Below are 23,459 nucleotides of genomic sequence, written 5' to 3'. Positions count from 1 at the left end.
GGGTATTGGCTCATGCTGAGACACATCACATGGCAACTACCACAGCTTGTGCCTTCAGGTTTCTCTTTGGCATGAAACTCAAGGTACTGAGTTCATGTTAGAAATTTTTGAAGATTTAAAAATATGTCAGTGGTTGGCTCATTTACATTCATTATGAGGAAAGCTTAAAGGTCTTTTATATAGTTATTCTTTTGTTCATTTATTCAAGATTCTTATACCTAGATCTTTTCCTGATGCAGGATTTGGGAATGTAGATGTGAAACGCTGACTCTTTGAATCCAACTCCAAATCTGGCTGGCAAGAAATACATGTGAACTGGTTATTAGAATTATGACACTTTATGTGCACCAGTATAGAGTTACACAGAATGCTATTCAGTATGTGTACTGGACTCACATTGCATTTCCATTAAGACTAATCTGAGAGGATGAGTAGGTATTAGTGTGTAGTACAGACAAGGGGTTGGATGCCAGGGCAATAGGAGGGACTGCCAACTTTTTTTGTGGGTTTAAAGAACATTGCGCATTATGGGAACTGTAATTTGTTTCTGCTTTGGATTATACACTTTAAAAATATGCTTTCTTAAAACACTAAACAAACCTTGATCAGCTCCATAAAGAAGATGTTTGATTCATTTTAATGGGAGCTCAGTATATTAGAACAATCACCGGTAAATGCTAATAGTTTACATAGTACAGTTCTGTTACTACAAGGAAGATCTTTTGGTACTGGAAGGAACACCACTTGGAGGCTATAATTTTGATTTGTGTGAAGTAAACATAAGTAGCTTAAGGAACATTTCAACAAACATTCAAAACATTATACATCAATAATCTATGAACTTTTTTCCCTTTTTTGAATAGCTTTTTTAAATATTTGAGTTACTTAGACTATCTTACTTAGATTTCACAATCTGTGAGGAAATTAATTAAATGAGTGATCAAAATAAACATTAATATATGAAAAATTCAGACACCAGCATGAGTTTTGGAGCACCAAATTAGGTATGCTGTCCATCATTAAGTTAGAGTTTTATACTTGGGCATCCTTAATTTAAAATAAAGCCAACCAATCAAATATTAGTGATTGACTCATTGCTATGTTAAATAATCATCTTTAGGCTTAACTGTAAGCTTATTTGAGAAAGAGAATGATGGGGTTGAGAGCCATTAATTAATGAGTTCAATGATTCAATTACATTCTTAAAATAAGTTTGGATGACTTAAAATATATATGACCACGTAATAATATTAATAGTGTTAGTGACTTTCTGTTGAGAGACTGTATTTTTAACTTATTATTTATACATGAGATAACTGAAATTTACTGAGCTAGTGAATGACATTAAAAGCAGGCTTTTAAATCCAAGTTTGACTTAGCCTAAGGCTTTCTCTAATGGTACATCATAATCACCAATATATGCAGAATTAGAAGAGTGACATCTCCAGAAGTCATCTGATGTCTTCCGTATCATTACGGAAGTCAACGAAATGTCAACAAATCATTTTGACATTTCACTGATTCGTTGTTGGAACAACCACTTTTGTTCTTAAAAACGTATGAGCCGGGCCACGGTGGCTCAGCAGGTAAGAATGCTTGCCTGCCAAGCCCGAGGACCCGGGTTCGTTTCCCGGTGCCTGCCCATGTAAAAAACGTATGAGCCACTTAGATAAATGAATACTTAGGTTGTCATTTGGCTGAGGAAATGACCATGCTTACAAATAGCAAAAAATTCTAAAGATGTATGCTCTTGTGAATAAGATGGCAAGGCACTATAAAGCTTGTGACTTGAAGAGTCAGATGAAAAAGAGCTTGCTGAAATCCTTGAGAATGAAAATAGTCAAATGAATAAATAGGAATTAATGTCTATGCCATAATCATCAAGAAATCTTTCTGAATACCTTGACAGATTTTAGACAAAAAATAATTGTGGTAGGGAATAGAAGGCTGAGTCAATTATGTATTACTGCATGATCCCCACCTTCAAAAAAGAAACTTAATGGCTTAAAACAATGATGAATGCATATTTCTTTATAGACTAGGTGAGCTTGGAGGTGCTTCAGCTGGTCTCACCCAGGTTCACTCAGGAATATGCATTCTGCTACTTAATTAGTTGGAGGCTGATCTCAGTTAAGATGGCTAGGATGGTTGGGTCTCTGCCCTCTTGTCTTTTTTGTACTTTCAAGGAGGCCAAGATGGTACTTCTCATGCAGTCTTAGAACAGTGTTCTAAGAGGCCAAGCATCCATTGCCGATGACTTGTCCCTCTGGTTGCATCACGTTTGCAGATATCCAATAGGTCAAAACAAGCCACATCACCTTTCGCAGAGTCAAGAGTGGAGGGAGCTGTACAAAGGAAGAATGATTCATTTAATTCCATTAATGTAATAGCGTATTACAGTCTGCCCTCTGGCCTCAAAGACTCACGTGCAAAATACATTCACCCCCTTCCAAGATCCTGAAATTCTCATCCAATTGTAGTCTCAAACTCCAAGTTCATAATCTCATCATCTGTATCAGATTCATATGTAGATGAAACATTTTGGGCACAGGAGGTGTTTGTCCAGAGACCTGCGGACTAAAATGATGACTTTTCTTTGCCCCCTGCTCATCTCCACACACATACCCAACCTGAGATGGTGAAAGCTTCAGGATGTCCTCAAAACACTTCCATTCTGGAATGGAATGAATGGGGCCCACCTAGTTGTCACTGGTCCACAACAGTGCTGAAATCCAGTGACGTATCACCAGGAGTGTGGGATGTTCCTTTATTGGACCATTCAATCTCCTAGAAGTTACCCTATTTCATTGCTCTCTGCTGCTCTTGCTCTGTCTTTTGGTTACTTGGATCTGTCTTTCTTTTTGCTTAGAAATGGCTTTTGTTTGCAGCTGAGTACCTTTCTCAGCATGCTTATTTCCCATAAAACATTCATTTTGAACTGTCTCAGTACATTTTTGTCCAAGCTGATTAAAATCCCTTAAAACTGTTGTGGACTTCCTATAAATTTGATTGGTGTTCATTTCATGCCCCCAAAGCCATATCCATAATTTTTTCAAGAGAGTCTGTTTCTTTTCACATAGTCCTTTGTGACAATACCTTTATTGTTCTTAAAGACTTTTTTGTCTAACTAAGAGGGTCTACTATGGCAAAGCTGTAAATCTTTCTGAGGTCTTAACAAAGGCTCTTACGGCTACACCTCGGATTCAGTCATTCCTCTGAAGCAATTTCTCTTGCTAGTTGGAGATGCTGCAAACATGAAGTAGTTTATTTTTCAACTCAACATGCCCTGCCTCTTCTATGTGTCCAATAAATTCTAACTGAAAACTGAACAGATATCTTAGCTCATCTCTCTGCTTGTGTATTTTCATAACCAAACGAAAGGCAAAAATCAACATGCAACATTCTTTCTCAAAACGACGTTAGCCAGATATCCAGGTTCATTGGGCATATTTACTAATTAATTTACCACAGGTGACTGTTTTGCCAGTGATTTTTAAAAAATATTTTTATTGAGAAATTTTCACACATATACAGTCCCTACATGGTTTAGACTCAGTGGTTCACAATATTATCACATAGTTGTGTATTCATCATCATGATCATTTTTAGAACATTTGGGTCACTACAGAAAAAGAAATAAAAAGAAAATAGGAAAAAAAAACTCATATATCCCATATCCCTAACTACCACCCCACCCCATTGACCAGGAGTATTTCAATCTACCCAGTTTATTTTACCCCTTATCATCCCTATTATTTATTTATTTTTATCCATTTTTTTTATTCATTTGTCCATACCCTGGATAAAAGGAGCATCAAACACAAGGTTTTTATAATCACAGTAACATTGTAAAAGTTATGCCATTATACAATCATCTTCAAGAATCAAGGCCATGGGAACACAGCTCAACAGTTTCAGATACTTTTCTCCAGCCGATCCAACGCACCATAAATGTGTGTATTGGGGTATCTATATAATGCATAAGAACAACTTCCGGGATAATCTCTCAATTCTGTTTGAAATCTCTCAGCTGCTGAAACTTTATTTTGTCTCATTTCTCTCTTTCCCCTTAAGGTCAAAAAGGTTTTCTCCATCCCTTGACCCTGGGTGCTGGCTCAGCCCTGGATTTCTGTCCCACATTGCCAGGGAGATTTACAGCCTGGACAGTCATGCCCAGGGAGGGCTGTGACTTCACCTGCTGGCTGGCTTCGGGAGAGATTGCCAGTGTTTTTTCCAGGTTCCAACAGCAAGTTTTCTACTGCTTTTATTAGTCTCCACTAACTTTACATTTGCCATTCTTCTAACCTTCCCTAACAGCCTCCCTAATGATTTTCTAGCCTCTGACCTTTGTCCAGTTCCAAAGCCAGTGCCAAATGTTTTAGACATTTGTAATAACAGACTTACTTCTAGATACCAATTTCTGCTTCAGTTATCCATTACTATGTAACAAGCCATCTCAAAATTTAGTTGCTTAAAATGACAACCATCTTTCCCTAAAATTGTGTGGGTTGTCTGGTTGGGTGGGTTCTTCTCATCTTGTTTGGGTTCATCCGTGTGAATACATTCAGTTGGAGGGTTAGTTGGGGCTGACTCTACTGGGATGGTTGAAACAACTGAGTTTCTGTCTTTATATGGACTTGCAACTTGAAGGAGATGAGATTAGACATCTCACTATCAGGGAAATGTTCCCAGAGAGCAAGCTCCAATATAAAATACTTATCAATGCTTGCATCAGGTTTGCTGATGTTGTCTGGGTTAGAACACCAAGTTTCATGGCTAAGCCTGGAGTTATCCTGGAAGGCCATCAAGCAAAAGTGTAGAGACTGGGAGGTGTGATTTCTTATGAGACTCTAGACTAGCATCTTCCATACTTGTATAGGTGCCTTTCTATTAAGCAGTAAGTAGGCCATTAAGATTTTTTTTTAAAGAAATGATGTACTGTGTTAGTTGAGGTTCTCTAGATAAACAGAACCAACAGGAGAGATCTGTAAGTATAAGATTTATAAAGGTGTCTCACGCAACTGTGGGAATGGAGGAGTCCAAATTCCATAGGGCTGGCTATGAAGCTGGTGGTTCTGATGAAGGGTCTGGAAGAACTCCACAGGAGAGGCTCACTGGCTGAGGAAGCCTGACTGGACAACTGGGCATAACCATTTGGCCAAGTTGACACTAGAATCTAACCATCACATACTTTCATAGATTAGACAAATTTGAGGAATTATAAGGATTCAGGGAAAGTTTAAGAAGGAGAAAAGGGGTGTGGCTGATATGTATTTTTCAGGGTCCAATGGAAGATGATGCAAGGATGGCAATGGTCTGAAATGAAAAGGGATGAGGCAGAGGGAGGCGAAATGGATAGCAGACGCTTGTGCTTTGGTTCAAAAAAAAGTGAGAAGAAGATGGTTTTAGTCTGCATCACTTTAGCAGCAGCAGTTTTGTTCAGCATTAGGTTCTGTTGTAGCAGAAAATCTATTGCTGAAAATTACACAGAAAAATCCCAAACAATATATCATAATTATCAGCCCCATCCCCATAAGCCTATGTAGGAAAATCACCCAGGTTCTTCCTGGCAATTTTTCCAATCACTATCATTGTTCTGGGCTCAGAAATTTGTCTGCGCTAGACTCAAAAGACAATGCAACAATTTCACAAAAAGGTATCAAAAGAATATGGGTCAACTGTTTCATTCACTCATAGACAGTTTGTTATACATACATATTTGTATGTTTACGTATGTGCTTTCCTTTATAACCTCAAATAATTGTCAGTGTTTTAAAATTTTAGGAAAGTCAGTATTTAGACGATTTGTTTTCAGTGGAGAACTGTGAGGGTTTGGCTCACTGGAATATTTAACAATTTAGATTTCATACTTTTACATGTATAGAAACTCTCGGAAGGGCTGAGAGTGTCTCTAAAGTTACATTGTAAGAGCCACTCAAAGGGAATACTGTATCGATTTCATTGTGCTCCTGAACAATATGTTGGTGATAGTAAAATAAAGTTTGGGCTCCTTGCAGACTTTGCAAACCATTTGAGGGAAGAGATGGTGTCCTGTCTTTCCAGGAGCAGTGGGGTATCTCCTTACGAATAATCTGAGGCATGGAATGTTAGGGCCAGAGCAAATGCTACAAATATCTATAATGGGAATGACAGTGAGTAATGTGCTGTTTCTAAGAATTAAATTATTTTTAATGTAAGAAATATAAATATTATATTGAATTTTGGTTTAATTAAATTAATATAAACCTTTAATGAGCAAATCTAGTTTCTTTGGTACAAAAATTCATCTGAACTGGCATTATATGCACAGATGATACCTCTATTACATCTTTGGCAATTTGCATGTTAAAATAAAACTTCCAAGTGTCTTCAAAGTTTTTCCTTTTGTCTAATATTACCTAATTCTTGAACTTCTGTTGTTTACCCTCATATTTTCTGCTCTTAGCCTTGGCTTTTTGGAAACTAGTGTCCATTTTGAAATAAATCATTTTCTTTATTGAAAATCCCTGGTCAATTAGAGATAATACTACTTGTTTTGCTATCTAGGGATTTCATTATGAGATCAAAAATATACTAGATATGGAAATCTTTCGAAAGATTATGGTATAGAATTGTTATTAATTAATACTTAATTTCCCAGTTTTTAATTATTAATATGTATTTTTGAATGATGCCAAGTGCTTTTTCTTATTGTGGCTTCAAGGCAATCAATTTATATTAGGAGGAAATAGTAACTTATCTTGAGAAAGTGGAATGCAGCTTTTTCTAATACAATAGCCCCTTTACATTTACGGTTTTAATTATTTGTAAGTGGAGTGACCCAGAAGACATTTGACAAGAAGTAATTTATAATTCTTTTGAAGCACAATTTGAGAGAAGGTGATGTTGCATGAAAAAGAGAACTGGGGCAGCTAGAGGACTTAATTGAGTAGTCAGCATTTATTTCTTAACACCGCTTGGTTGCTATTTTATCGAGAATTCAAAAAATGCTAATTAGAACACTGAAAGTGACATTAAACTTTCCTACCCAGACTTTAATGCATTTTCATGGGATATGATGTGTTTCTCCTTCCTCAGCTGATCCTCAGGACGTTAAGCAGGTTTCTCATATGCCCTCATCTCCAAAGCATCCATTACCATTCAAATTATTTTACTAGATACCTCAGTCCTTTAGAAAACTATACAAAATGTTCTAACAAAAAGCGTCCACATACCCAGCACCCAGTTTAAGCAAGAAGCCTTATTAAGAAGGTTGGAATGCCTTGAATCCTTTCTTCTACTGCATGCCCTCCATATAGCTATCCCAAACTACTTTCCATCATTTCTGTACATTTCATTATATTTTTACCACTCATATGTGTTCTCTAAAAATAATACATGCTATTTTTTCTAAAAACTTTAATCTTCTTCTGTAACTGATTTTCTTTTACTCAATATTATGTTTTGAATCCCTTCAACATTTATCTTTGTAGTCAAATATTATCATTTTCTCTTTGGTGTATTATTCTATCAGATATACTATAGTTTGTAAAGGCTTATTGGTAGATATTTTGATTGTTTAACTAGTACAATTTGGCCATGAAGATTCATTTACATGTCTCCTTTTGCACATTTCTAAGTGTTTCTATGTGCTTAATAAAGACTTTTTTTTTTATTTACTGGTGTGTACTTCTTCACCTCAACTGGATAATTATCCAATTACTTTCCAAAATATATGTATCAATTTACATATTGGTATCATCAGACTTCATTCTTGTTAATTTGTGCACATGACAGTTACCTCCATTTGTTTTAATGAGCATTTCCCTGACTGCCTTTAAGATTAAGCATGTTTTTGTTTGCTTATAAATCTTTTGTGACTCTTCTGTCTGCCTATGTCTTGCTCAATTTTATGTTGGGTTGCCTTTTCTTAGTGATTTTTAGGAGTTTTAAATATATATATATAATCTGAATTCTAATCCACTCTCATTTATATTGGTTGCAAATATCTTGTCTAATTTTATGGCTTGCCTTTATTTTCTTTATAGTGTCGTTTTCATATTGATTGGCCTAATACTTAAAGTGTCTCTGCTATTCTTGACCTATTGTTGTTTCATGTAATTTTAAAAATTAGTTTGTCAAATCGTATGAAAACATTGGTCTGAATTTTTATTAGATTTTCTTTTTCTGTGATCATGGACAAATTATTTAACTACCCTCATTTCTACATCAGTTAGTTATCAAAATGGTGAAAAATATTGGCTCTTATATCATAGGTGTTTTTGTTTGCTTTTTGAAGTTTAAATGAGTTAGGATGGCATTGTGCATAAAATAGTCCTTAAAAAGTTTTAGCTCTTACTCTAGATAATTTTGAAGAGGATTTGCTATCTCTGTGATATTGAGTTTTCCTACCCATGCAAATAGTAAAATCTCTTTATGTACTTAAGTATTCTCTAATATCTTTCAATAAAGTTTATATTTTCTGTAGAGATCTTCCATCTTTTATCCTCAGGTACAATTATTTCTGTATTTGAGTGGTTACTTTTAATATTTTCACTGACATTTTTATTTCAGCAAACAAATGATTATGATCCTAGGTTGAAGTTTATTTCCTCTCATTATTTTGAGATTTTATTTTACTGTCTTCCAGTGTCTTGTTGCAGTTGAGATGTCTGCTGTTATTGTCATTAATATTCCTATATAAGGAATTTTTCTTTTCACTTTGATCACTCTCACACACATCTCTCTTCTTTGATAAATTGCAGCTTCAGCAGGCTTTGTAGAACTCCATTAATTTATTGAGTTGAGTTTTCTAAAATTTTAAATGTATGCTTCCCATCAATTCCTGAGAATTCTCATCCATATCTTTAAATATCACCTGCCTTCCATTCTCTTTACTCCTTCTTGAAACAACTCTAATTAGGTGTCTCATGCTACCCATCTCCTTACTTGCTGTGATGATTCTGGATAAGTGTCAGTAAAACTTCCAGTTTACTAATTCTCTATCACAGCTATCTAATTTGACATTTAATCCATCCATTGAATTTATTTTATTTTTTTTTTGTATGCTGTATGACAGGGGTCACATTTCATTCTTTTTCCATGCGAGTATCCCATTATTGCAGCACTATTTGTTGCATTTTTGTTTGTTTTTTCTTTCTTTTGTTTACTTGCTTGTTCTGAGTAAGCATATGGACTGGAAACTGAACCTGGGTTTCCCACACGGCAGGTGAGAATTCTACCACTGAACTATACTCACACCCCTATCCATTGAATTTTTGATTTTAATAAACATATTTATCATTATGGATGTTCTTTCTCTTTCAAATTTAACTGACTGTTTTATAGTCCCTTACTTCTTGCTCATAGTTTCAGTACCTTTTACTTACTTTTTAGATATTTAAGAATTTTATATTGTGCATAGTAAGTATGATTTTCCTGTTTTATTTATGTCTCTTGGTGGCGATTTTTTTCTTTGTATGCATTTCTTTATTTTACATTTTCAGCCCATATTTGGGTGCCATTAATCTGTTAGAATTCCAAGGATGCCAGATGACACTCCATTTTTCTAGGGAGGGTATGTATTTGCTTCTGCTTAATGATTATAGGAACTCAATCCAAGAGGACTTTAAATCAATTTCCAAAATTGGATTTTTCCAAGTGTAAATTGAAATTGCAAAACTGTGGGTAGTGTGGCCTACAGTTATGATTCTCAGGGGTGCTTTATTCCACCCAGAGAAAAGCCAATTAAAAAAAAGTTTCCCTGTTTTGTACTTGGCCAGCAGACCATGTTTCATTACAGTATCCCATGTTCTTACCTCTTGGAGTAGCCAAAGACTTTTCTCATTCCCCTGATGAGCCATTAAATCCAGAGTTCCAGGGAACTCTGATGAGTAATTGTCCATAAGACAGACATATCGTCAATATCTGACTTAACATTCCTGTTCTCTCCTTTTATTTAGAGGTTTTCTTTTCTTGTGAACTCAGGTCCACATAGCCAATATCATATTAGGGAGAAAAGAAAATCTTTTTTGGAATATTGAGCCAGCTTAATTTCTGAGAATGCAATTCAACACAGTATGCCATAAGAATACTGAAGGAAGTTGGAATGAAATATTAAGCAATTTTTTGGATTTTAGTTCTCCTATTTGAGAGTATTAAGAAGCAAATTGTTGTTATTTTTTTATTTCAGTATTCTATTGTGCTCGTTTGAAGCTCTTATGTACCCTAAAAGATCTATGTCCTGAAATCCTCATTCAGTATTGCTGGGTAGGATCTTTTAAATTGTTTCCATGGAGACGTGACCTACCCAATTGTGGGTGGTACTTTTGATTAGGTAGTTTCCATGGAGATGTGTCTTCATTCATTCAAGGTGAGGTTGCTTACTGGAGCCCTTTAAGAGGGAACCATTTCAGAGAACGCTTTAGAGCCCATGCAGCCAGAGACCTTTGGAGATGAAGAAGGACAATCTCCTGGGGAATTCTTATGAAATGAGAAGCTAAGAGAGAAAGCTAGCAGTCTTCATCATGTGGCTTTCCAGCTGACAGAGGTGTTCTGAACCCATTGACCTGTCTTGAATCAAAGTATCTTTCCCTGGATGCCTTAGTTTGAATACTTTGTTTTTCTCCTTACTTTATTTTTTCTATCATATCATTAGTTTTTTCTCTAAGCTCTTGTACTGTGGTTGTCCAACCTTTACTGAAAAATCTGTGACAGTGTACCCCAGCATTTACAGCAAAGGTCACAGAGTTCTAAGATCTTAAATGAATTACCTTAAGCTATAATTTTTAAATTGGTATCAAGAGTATCTCGTGTGTACTTATACATTTTAGATGATCTCTTTTAAAATTCAGGGAAGTTAGGCTATTTTTTTCATTTACCAGATGATGAGACTTACTCATAGAAACAAAGCAATTATTCTCTATCTAGTCCATATTTAAAACACATAGTTATTTCTGCCAATGAGACATTTGATGTAATACATATGCTTCTTATTTGTTATTTTTCTCATGAGATCTTACATCTCTTTACCCCATGTAATTTTTGGATGTTTTAAGTAAATATTAAGCCGTGATTTTGATTAGACATTTAGGATGCATGGCAGTGAAAACTGGGACAGTGTGCAGAAACAGAAATCAAATTGAGTCTTACTAGTTTGAGGATGAGCTATTGAAAAGCCATATACTTCCTTTCAAAAATGTATTTGTTATCCCATCTACTTTTCCTGTAACTTTACTACTGACCTAGAAGTGAAATGGTAGAAAAATGGGGACTCTACCATGACCAATGCTAAGACAGTAGCAAAGATTTGACTGATAATAAAATCTGTCTAGTTTTGAATGTTTTAAAGACTGTTATGGAGAAAAAAGGTATAACCTGAATGTGGGCTCTTTTTAAAAAACATAATTCATATATATGTCCCTTGATAACTTTTTTCCAGAATAATGTGAATATAAACAAATAAGGACTTAGATCACTAAAAAAGGTTTAGATCTGAGCATTGCTGAAAGTAAGGAAAGTTCATACATGTGTACCAATGTTGTAGTATATTTGTGAAAATTAAATCATGTATTACAATTGTCTAGAGATATCCAGTTCATGAGGCTTTGCTTAATTATTTGATGTAGGTATAAATGATAAAATTAAGCAGGAATCTTTCTGCCATGCCCCATTTCATTTTGTGCTGGATGTCAAAAAATAAACAGATGAGAAAATAATATATCAGTTAGGAAAATTCAGGATTCTTTAAAGGTCCTAGATATCTAGTTAAATTTATTTATATATACTTATCTTTAGTTTGCAACTCTAAGAGTTGTTTGCTTGTGACTTGGCAAAAAAAATCACTCTAAAGATGGAATCTACAAATCATGACTGTATCTAGATAAAGTTTCTAGCTGGATACTTTAGCCTTTTGGAAACATAACATGTAAGTGCATATACACATAAAATATATAAGTCCATACATTGAGAATACTTATCAGAAAAGAACTTTAGATACATGACTAGAGAAAATATTTCTTTCCCCACTAATGCCTGTTTGACCTAGAAATATCTACCACAACTCTGAAATTTGTTTTCCTCATCTGTTCAATGCATTTCCCAACTTCTCTTGTTTGACATTTTCATTCAAGTTTTAGACATTCTGGATGCACATTCCAGCCCCAACATTATTAGCTGTGGGACCTTGGGAAAGTTGCTTAACCTCTCTGTAAGTGTTAGGAGTTTTGAGAGGGTTAAATGCGTTGATATATGTAAGCCTTTAGGAGACATCCTGACACATAATTTTTTATCCAAATGCTTGCTCTATCTTCAAAAACTAATGGTCATGTAGAGCTGAGAATCTGGTACTTGTTTCCAAGGCATTTGTTTACTGCATTCAATTAAAGTGTAGACTCTAATCTCCGTTATCAGTGTATTTAAAGGGAAGTTTCATCTTACGAAAAATGGTATATAATTTTCCAAAGAATTTGGCAAAATCCTATCAAATTAGCATGTGATTGTGTTTGGTCCACTGGCACTTAAATTTTTCTGAGATTATGAGGTGCGTAGTGAGTAAAAGAAATCTGAACATGCACACATACAATTTTCTTCTTTCCTCATAAATATTCCTGTTGTCTCAGACACCCTGTAAGAATGAATTTATAAAACCTGAAATTTGGCTGGTTATATCATTATTTTTACTATATTAACACTGAAGGAACTATTTCACAGGAATAGGTTGGTATTTTTTGCCTATATTATTTTTTCTCACTTTGGTTTTAAGCCTTACTTTATACTGTTCTCATCAGTAAAGGATCCATTGTGATCTTTTTTGAATTATGAAATATGCCATAATTTAGTCATTGAGAGATTTAAAAATTGGCACATAGTTCTTGATGCAATGCTCTTAAGGTTATACTTTAAAAAAGGCTTTAGCAGCTCTGGTTCTCCCCACATTATTTGTTTTCACAACATAATCTTTTAGGGATTTGGCAACAATCTAGTGGCTCTGAAAAATGTAAACAGCCAAACTGAGTAGCTCAGACTCTAGTGTAGATTTTGCTCCTGCTTTATAAATATTTTCACCATTCGCATTTAATTTAGCCATCTTAAAATTGCCAATCTACAGTTTACTCTGTGATTTATGTGCAGGATTATATGTGTTCTTTAGAACAAGACATTTATTCATCTAGATATCTTTGAAATAATGGCTTTAATTGAATTCATATGGGCCAACTTTCAGTAATCACATGCAAATGAAATTACTTATGGTGCAAGCATAAGATATAAAACATTAATAATTATTCTTGCAATTAGCTATCACCTACTCTTTTCTACTTTTCTCCAACTTTGTGTTCCATAAACATAAGCTATTGCAATACTTCTTTTTTTCTTCTTCACATGGGCAAGCACCAGGAATCGAACCTGGGTCTCTGGCATGGCAGGCAAGAACTTTGCCACTGCACCACCATTGCCCTGCAATACTAGTTTACACTGAGCTTTTCAATTCCTGCCTCCTTTTCAGCTATTCTTAAGTTGTCCATTTCCCTTCAACCCACTGAATATGCTTGTTCCATCTTGTGGTCTAACTGATAGATTTAAAAATTAACCTAACAGTAAACAATGTGCAAGATATAAGAACAGACAAGAGAAGGATATAAAAATAGACATAGATGCTTAATAATAATTATGGAAATACAAGTTTTCTTGTTTATAAGTAAGAGGAAGTATAGTTTTGTGGTTAAAAGAACAAGCCCTGGAGTCAGGCTGCTCGGGTTTGACCCCCACTCTACCACTTTCTAGTGGTGTCATCGTGGGAAAATAACCTTGTTTCCCAGTTTCTTCTTTGTAAATAGGGATAAGAAGAAAACCTATAGGGATTTTATGAGTTTTAAAAGAGTTAATGCATGAAAAACACTCAGATCAATGCCTACTGCTATCACAAGGATGTGATAATGCAGTCATTATTTAAAACAACAATAAAATACCAGTTTTATAAGTTCGATTAGTAAAAGTTAATCTACTATTCACTGCAGCTTGTTTGTGGTAGCAAAGAAAATTATTATCAACCTAAATATTTTTCTATTAGGGATATATCCAAGCCAGGGATGAGTACGCAGTGATTTAAGCGAATGAGATAAATCTGTTACCAACATGGGAAGTTTTCATTTAAATGACAAAGGACGTCACAGGACAATTGTCCTCTGGTTTCAAAAACATAACAAAAGTACAAACAAACAAACAAAAACAACCCTTATTGAAACTACTGGTATGGAAGTGTACTGATCAAATGTTTGTCAGCATTGTTTGCTTCTGGGTGAAGGGAAGTAAAGGGAAATAATAGCTTTTTAATGAGTATATTTGTTTAAACTTGTCTAAGAATTTATTCCTGTTATTTTTTTAGCTATAAATATTCCATAAATGTTATTAAAATAAATGTAAGATCTAAAGATAAATAGATTACTAATCCTTTGTTGAGGGACTCTATTTTTACAAATTTAATTCTGCTTTGCTCCTTTTACTGAAAGGGGTGCCCACAATGTAGCAAAAAAAAGTTCTTTAAGACAATGTTAGCGCAAAGTGTCATAATCTATTAGCAATCATTACATGGTAATTTTACTGGCTCAATGCATCAGGTACAAGTGAGTCCAATGAGCTAAAGCTAATTCCTCTAGTTGGTTCACTATTTAAGGATCCCTGTTTATTGGTCCAGAGTGTTTCTTAGTAAATTGGACATGTACATAATTATTCATTATATGTTATTCAAAAACTTTTTCCTTCTTTTAGTAAACTTCTGTGGATTTCTGTATGTGCTGTGGCATATACATAGAAACCCTCTTACTAAACAATAAATCAGATGGCAAAAAGATCCTGTGAAAGCTTCAGAAACTCTTTGAGCCATTTAAAATCTAGTGGGTTTAAAATCACATGTGGCAGGATTCAGATATGTAAGGCAACAAAGTTCTGAATATTTATGAGTGTCATTTAAAGGAACACTATAGGTGTTTGAACATTTTTTTCAATTACATTTAAGAAATAGGCTTTTTTTTTTTTGGTATACTGTATGATGGGGTCACAGTTCACTATTTTTCCATGTGAGTATCCCATTATTGCAACACCATTTGTTGAATTTTTGTTTGCTTGTTTTGTTTTGGTGGAAATACCAGACTGGGAATCGAACCCGAGTCTCTCTCATGGCAGGTGAGAATACTACCACTGAGCTACCCTTGTGCCCCAAGAAATAGACTTTCATCACCATAGTTAAAATGTTTACTTGGCTTGAAATTTAATCTGTAATTGGTTAAGGATAGTCTTCAGTTCTGTGTATTCTGATGACAGTCAGACAAGCGATTGTCATCTGTTTAGAAGTCAAAATGAACAGAATTTCAACGGAGGTTAGTGTGTAGCTGCTTTGCTAAAGGTGGGGAAAATCTTGAAGAAGATTGGAGGAGGGAACAGGACAAGAGGAAAGGAAAGGAAAAGTGAATAAAGGGGAAAAGGAAGAAAGACTTACAAGACATGCAGAGAATGGTAGAATTTCATCCCCGAAAATTTATTATGTTTCACACGCTTTATGTGAATATGTGATGAATAATAAATATGCACTATCTGACATTTTCGGCAAATTCTCTTTGATGTTCAGCCATCCAGGCCCAAGTTTGAACTCAATGGGCCCTAGAAGGGCAGGGAGACATTTGAAAGCTGCGACTTGCCAGAAGCACAGAGCTGGCTGGTGACATATCCAGGATTAAAGACCGGGTCTGCAGACATCCCACCTGATACCCTTTTATGCACAACATTCAAATGACATCAGAGAATGGGGTGCCCAGAATTTACATAGAGCATCAATTGGGCAAGAATTTTCAGAGGACAGAACTGTGTGTATTTATAAGAAAGAAATGCATGTCCAAGGGGTAAAGGATGAGACCATCTTTTGTGAAATAGCTTATAATATAAACAGAGGTAATTCTCTTTCTTTTGTGTCCAGAACTCATCATTAGTATTCACATGAGAGTTATTGCCTATAAATGCCAGTTTTACTATTGCCTGCTATCCCAGATGATAAACGAAGCCAGAAAAAATGTTAAAGAATTTTTAAAGCTGCATATAATATGAGCATCCACAATAAACTTAGGACATTGCACCTCACTAAATTTCAGCAAACATCATACTAAGGTTAGGAAGAAGAAATGTGTTTTAGAGGGAGAGAAGAAATGTATTATTACAACTGCATAGACTTCTGTTACCGAGTGACCATGCTGTGTCACGTTTTATATTTGCAAGAATGCATGCAAAGGAAAAGCAATTTATTATGGTGTAGATTTGTGGCAAGGCTATAGGGAAAAATTATTAGTGAGGCAATTTATAGAAAATGTCATTGTAGCATGTGTTTATTATCTTCATGTTTTCTTTGAATCATTTAGTGCTTCATTCCATTGCTATATACTGAGTGTCTATACTGGGAAGAGTGCTGGACTTTGTGGACCAGGAGTGAACAGGGCAAAGTGGAGGCTTTTAAAGAGATGAGAGCCCCTAGTAGGGAAATTCTCCTTGTAATAGACAGGAAAACAAGGTACCACAATAGATATATGAACTTTAAGATAATATCATGATGAAAAGTAGAATGGTTTTACTCCATCTCAAGAATAAAGGAATCACAGTTCCATATTTGAAATTCCCCTCAATTTTTACATGGAACCCCAATGTTACATGCATCATGTATGACAATAATCACATTTTTAAAGGTGTACATGTTGCTTATGATAAGTTTTCAGGTTTGAAAATTCCATTGAAGTATACAAAGAGATATTTGAGATTATGAAAATACTTAATAGGATTTTTTTGTGTGTACAAAACATGTTGACAGGCCTGTGTCTATGACACAGAATTTCACCTGTTTCCATCTAGGTTCCCAGTTGCATCTTGAACTGTGTGCTTTTTCATGTTTATAACTTCATCTTCTTCATACAAATTTCTCCATAAACAAATTACATTTTGAAATCTCATAATGGATAAATTTTACAAATATTCCAAAGTTTACCTTCTTATAGTAATAATCACACTGGCCCCTGCCCTGAAGGAACTCACAAATGACCATCTCTCACACACACACACACGGACACACTGCACTTCAAGCCATAAGGGAGGTAGAGGTAGAGTGTTGATGGGGTTCAGAAGCTGGTGAGTTCAGTTTGATGGTAAGCAGGGCTTATCATCAGGATGGGTTCAGTTTCAACAAATGAAGCTTTGCCTTGTGAAATCGGTGAATTTGGAGCAAGGAGACTATGAGGCAAATCTGGTGTATGATTAAGACATAGTTAATATTAACACTGGTTAGAACATGGAATACAAGTAGGGAAGACATGAGAGACTTATATGGAGCTTACTAGTTGTCAGTAATACTCTAAGCTTATTTTCCCTTAATGCATACACCCACTGCAATGGAGAGGGTAGGAACTATTCAATTTTACAAATGACTATGCTGAGAAAGAGTGAAGCAATTAACTTGAACAAGCAAACCCAACTAGATCATTGCAATGTCAGAATCCAAACCCAGGTTGTTCTCCTTTCAGCCCTAAAACATGCCATGGGTGAGGTCAGAGACCCAGGATCCTTGGAGACAGAGTAATGGCTTCTCTGTTGAACTTTTTGAGCTTAAAAATATTTTTAGGCTCTAAAGCGGTTGCAGGGACTTTGTTTATTTCTTTTCTCTTCTTTTTATTCTAGAAAGTTTGCACTTGAAATCTTGAAAAAATTAAAGTTGTAAGTAAAATTATAGTAGCAAGGATATAAGAAATAATTATGAACAATATATTTTGTAAAATTAAGTTTTTGAACTGAGTGGAGATGCAGCATACTTACAGCTGAGTATTTTTGCTCAAACAATAGTTTGCTCAAACAATAAATGGCTAAAGGAGAGCCAACTTGATAAAGGTTTGTGATACAGCTACACAAAAAGTTGAGTCTGACCTTGTTAAAAGGACTGAGATCAGTGAGAGATAGTGTAAGGAAAGAAAGAATAAAAAGCAATTGGAAGACAAATCCTTATGTGATGTGCTTTAGAAAAATAATCTGGCAAGAGTATGAATTGAAGGAAGAAGAGTGAAGGTAGGGCATTGTTTAGCTTCACAGGACCAAGGAGAAAGAAAAGAAGATGCAGATGAAAGAAACTTTGAAGGAATACATTATGCAAGCTTCATTTAAGTAAAGATTTTACCTGTTATGCTTACTGCTGTCATCCCAGCATCTAAAACAGTGCATGGAAGGTTTTCAAAAATATTTGGTAATGTGTAATGAATGAAGTGAGGATAAAATGAGATGGTGATGATAGCATAAACAGGACAAGGAAGAGCAATGGGTTCATTAGTCTAAAATATTGAATATAAGTGATTACAATAGTTATGGTGCTGTGAGTAGAAGGGGAAAAATCAACACAAGGTCATGATTTGCCAGGGTAACAGTTTCAGGGTTTTCTTTTCTTGTTTTTATTGGATTAGATAAAATTAAATGCAATTAGAAGGTTTCCAGTGAAAGATACTGGAGGGTGAGGGATTGGAACTAAGCTGTAAGCTCCAGGAAGGAACAGGTGTTTCTACCTTATTCATTGTGGCATTTTCTAAACTTAACATTATGCTTGTCACATCAAATATTTACAGTATATTTTTGCTCAGCAAATAAATGGGTAAAAAGATGCTGAGGTGATGATAAAACTTTGGGAAACATTTGGATGGAAAGTTGAATTTGGCATTGTTGAAAGGGATGAGACCACTAAGCGAAAAAGTGTAAAAGAAAGAAGGATAAACTTTGAAACAGAAATCTTTGGAGAATGCCTCTTTTTGGGGAATGTGGTAGTTAAGATTCAGTTGTCAACTTGGCCAGGTGAAGGCACCTAGTTCTGTTGCTGTGGACATGAGCCAATGGTACGTACACCTCATCTGTTGCTAATTACATCTGCAGTCGGCTAGGAGGTGATGCCTGCTGCAATGAATGATGTTTGACTTAATTGGCTGGTGCTTAAATGAGAGAGCACAACGTAGCACAGGCCAAGCAGCTCAGCATTCCTCATCTCAGCACTCACAGCTCAACCCAGGCCTTTGGAGATGCAGAGAGAAATCACCCTGGGGAAAGTTGTTGGAACCCAGAGACCTGGAGAGAAGGCCAGTAGAGACTATCCTGTGCCTTCCCACGTAAGCAAGAACCTCAGGTGAAAGTTAGCTGCCTTTCCTCTGAAGAACTAACAAAATAAATCCCTTTTTTAAAAGCCAATCCCTCTCTGGGGTGTTGCATTCTGGCAGCTAGCAAACTAGAACAGGGAGGTAGGACAAAAATAAACCAGTGAAAGGTAGTTAGAGGGAGGCAAAAAGTGCCAAGATAGTGTGATTTTACTTGGCTGCAAGCTGGAGAGTGAATTGGAAGAGAGCAACACTGTAGCAGCAGAGAGATAGAACATTTCATGGAGTAGGTTTTTGATTAACAAATTCAGACATTCAAAGCTAGGAAAGCTAGATCTAAGAAGAGCTCATTGGGCTTAATGGGTAAGAGATTACAATTGACAAATGGTAGAGAAATGTCTATAGTGTTATCAGGGCCAAAGTTCACAAACGGTTAATATGAGAAATTTATGGTGAAAGGAGAGAGACCTTCTTGGTTTCAATATTTTAGGTCAGGATTCCTGATGATGTAGCTTTCACCAAGCTTTGCACAAGCTGTTAGGGGCTGTTGCTATCACTGTTCATGAAGATTCCTATGCTACTTCATTGAAGTGAATGATAATTTGGAGATTAAAAAAAAGAAGTAAAACAAAAACAAATTATGCCCTTGACCTTCTCCTATTTTACCAAATAACCATGTAAGGTTGTCCGGACTGTACGGAGTGTGCTACATTAGCAGCACCAGTGAGCAGAAAGACCCAAGAGAAAGACATGCATCATCAGCATTGCTACTGACATATCAACTGGGCTTGAAACAAAAAAGTGAAATAATCAGCAAGTTACACCCAGGAGATTATATTTTCTGCTACTTGACCTAAAGTATCATTTAAAAGGACTTGCCTTTGCTGAGTTTTCTTTAAGATGTTATTAAATATTTAATTAAAGTAGCAGAACTCGGTGAGAATATCTTGACCTCCTCCTTTGCAATTAGCTTCAAGTCTCAAGACACAAATGCTATTCTAATATTATCAGCATAAGCATTCAGAAACTTATAATAATGTTTCATAAGGTAATGTTATAAGGGTCCTGAAACCAGAGGTGAAAATGAGAGATTTCTTGTTCCTTCCTCTAGATCCAGAGATGACATAGGAAAGGCATGACTGCAAGTAGGATGCTGGTACTGTCTGGCTCATTTTTTTTCTTTTTGGCTGGGCAGGTACTGGGAATTGAATCTGGGTGTCCAGCATGGCAGGCGAGAACTCTGCCACTGAGCCACCATGGCCTGACCTGTCTAACTCACTTTTGAATATTATCTTTGGATTTTTTTCCTGGATCTCCTTAAAGGAGGAAGGATGCATCTATGTTGGAGAAATGGCTTTCAATTTTGGAAGCATCACTAGACATACGGTGAAGCTCAAATGGGTAAATTCATTTTTAAACAAATGAGCATAATTCCAAAAATGGACTGATTTTCTTGAGTATTATGTCAATAAGCTCATGGATCTGTGTCATCTGGTGAAGGAATCAGTATTAGAATGGAGCAGTTTGGGGTATTTTGGGATGGGATGTTAGAAATGTCAGTGCTGGGTGTGGGTGTGTGTAGGGGTGTGTGTGTGTGTGTGTGTGTGTGTGTGTTTCATCTTGAGATGCTCACTGCAAACTTTATGCACAGTACCTTAGCTTAGGTCAGCATTCTGACTGATTCCTGGTTGTACATCTCAACCGCATCTTATCATACTTAGAGTTTGTAGACAGTAAGTGACTGAACCCAAGGAGAGGGAAATGGGGCCATGTTGACCAAATGTCCATTAACTGTGTGTGTATAATAAGGGGACATTAAGATGAAATATCCGGAAAAATGGGGGATTTAGGAAAGTAGATAATTGAATATGATGAGCAAAAGGATAAGAGGAGAGGGTTAAGAAAGTCAAGCATAGTCAGGAGAGAAAGGTTATTGTAAAATTAGATTCATTTGGATAAATAGTGGAATTGCTTGGAAAGAAAGTGCTTTCTGAGTTAGGTGAATTGTGATTTCTTAGGAAGTTTTGTACAGCTTGTGCCTACTGTTGGGCCAAAGCCAAAAGTTTCCAGATGGCTGTGATAACTAGTAGGCCCCTTGTCAACTCACTCCAGAGTCTAAAACAAATGGAAAATGAACGGTGTGGCTCCTTTTTAAGATCATCTGTGTATTCAAACAGTGGCATGCTTTATCAAGCATTCTACTAATGCTGTGGCTGCTGTTCTTATCTTAGAAGCTATTTCACCTAAGAAGAGAAGAGGTCTCATTAATAAAACAGACCGTCTGATACTCATATATTAACTAGATGACATGGCAACCATTTTCAGGAAATGAAATAAAAGAAACCCAGAGAAAATTTTATAGCAAGTCCCCTTTTTAATATGAGGAATGGAATCATCAGTTTCTGAGGAAATTTTAACTGAAGCTATTTGTGTCTCTATATATATCAGTATATATGCTCATGTATAAAATAAGAAATCACTGCAAAATTTGCCTATATGGATTTTAACAATGAAATTTGTCTTGACTATTGTCATCTGTGAGGTAAATGGACATATTCGTCAAACATATCAAAGTTTATTTTCAAATTCTGTGTCCAGACAAGTACAAAACGTATGGACATCAATAAAAGGTAATCATTTCTGAACTACATCAGTCTTTTCTGCACACGTTTCTTTACAAAGAAGGAGATATCAATTGATGTGTTGCACAGAAGTAAACTAACAAGCCCGGAAAACTTCTCATGGTAAAAAGACAGAAGTGAGTTGAAAATTAAGGAATATTTAAAGGAAAATGGACATATTCGATAAATAAGGCCCACTCGTATACACAGCCAATCTTGCTGCTCTTTCAATTCATATCATACAGTCATCACTAAAAATTGTTGCCCTTTTTTATTGATTGTCCACAGTTAGCTGTTAGATATGTAGATATTTAGATATGTATATATCCTAGCAATGCTCTTATTCATGAAAACATCTATTTTTCTACAAACCATCTATTTCTATGAAGGAAGCAAAATGAAATAAGATAGTGTTGGTATGATTATCCTTCCAATGGAGAAATTCATTTAATAATGTGCTTAATATTATTGCTCTAAATTTTTAGATTGTTACTAGATGGCTGATTTTTATTCTTTGAGTTGAAATGACTCTTGAGATTGAAAAATATCAGCTTATTCATTCACTCAAAGCCATGCAATTGACAAGGTTTGTTGGCCTTGAACATTGTGCCATGGCTAGTTTCTATGGAGCATTGTTGGGGATCAGTCTTGGGAAAAGCAACCCTTCTTGGAGTGATAGGGTTAAATTCGTGTTTCAAAAAGTCATTCTGGGTAGACTGGAGAAATGAATGTAAAGGGGCAAAAGTAGATGAGGGGAGACAGCTGGATAGCTGTTTTGGTTATCCAAGTAAGAGAATATTATTTATTGTTAATGAATGGATGCATTTTGAAGCCAGTCTGCCTAAGTTTGACCCAAGCATCTATCACTTACTCATAGTGTGACCTTGAGTAAGAATGTAAATTACTCAAATTGAGTAGTATTCGATTTTCTTATGAGCAATACTTTCTACCTCAAGGATTATTGTAAGAAACGAATCAGTTGATGTACCATAGAGCATGCTAGCCACATTGTAAGCGCTATAAATATAGGCTATTAGCGACCTAGGATGGTTGATGGTTGGAGTGGAGATACATGGACCAAGTGTGAATATATTTAGGTATTAAAACCAACATGGCTTAGTGTTGATGTAAACACCAGGCAGGGAGAGAGAGGGTGGTTTCATATGATATTTGCTGAAGTATAAATATTAGAAGAGGACAAGGATGTGTGAGAGTGGTGGAGATTTTCAAATATAATATTATCTGGTTAAGAACAATGACCTGGAGCCAAAATATTTTGGTAATATTCTTTCACTTTTATGAAGTAGAAAATGCGGCAAAATTAGGTCCATGGAAGATAAGGTTTAGGGGTTCTTTACTTCATTTAACTGCAACTTGACTCAGTGACTCCAGGTGGGAGATGTCTCCTTTCAGTGACATGTCTATGTATGGTATGAGTCTTGCATCCATTTCTCTTAAAAGGATTTTAGTCTTCCTTAGCACTTTTTGGAGATACATTGAATTTATAGTATAAAAGCATCATAAACACAAGAAAGCCTTTTTAAAATCATGTATTATAAAGAATGAGCTGTTAAACATTGGTGGGGGGCTAAATCCCAGGTAAGTGCAGTTTGTTCTTCTGATAACTAATGATATTTACTTGCACTCTTTTTTATGGGGCTGACCTAAACATGTTTACACTTACATAGTTTTTTTACATACATTTTTG

General features: G+C 35.6%; 1 protein-coding gene across 2 annotated transcripts in view; it reads left to right on the top strand.

The window, feature by feature from the left end:
- GRIA2 (glutamate ionotropic receptor AMPA type subunit 2) overlaps positions 1 to 23,459 on the top strand; it is a 150,330-nt gene that overhangs the window by 54,281 nt on the left and 72,590 nt on the right. The window lies entirely within an intron of this gene.

This window comes from Tamandua tetradactyla, chromosome 22, assembly GCF_023851605.1.
Source record: "Tamandua tetradactyla isolate mTamTet1 chromosome 22, mTamTet1.pri, whole genome shotgun sequence".
In the NCBI taxonomy this organism is placed as follows: domain Eukaryota; kingdom Metazoa; phylum Chordata; class Mammalia; order Pilosa; family Myrmecophagidae; genus Tamandua; species Tamandua tetradactyla.
Note: the sequence above shows the minus strand (reverse complement) of the source record. Positions and strands in the feature narration are given on the sequence as shown.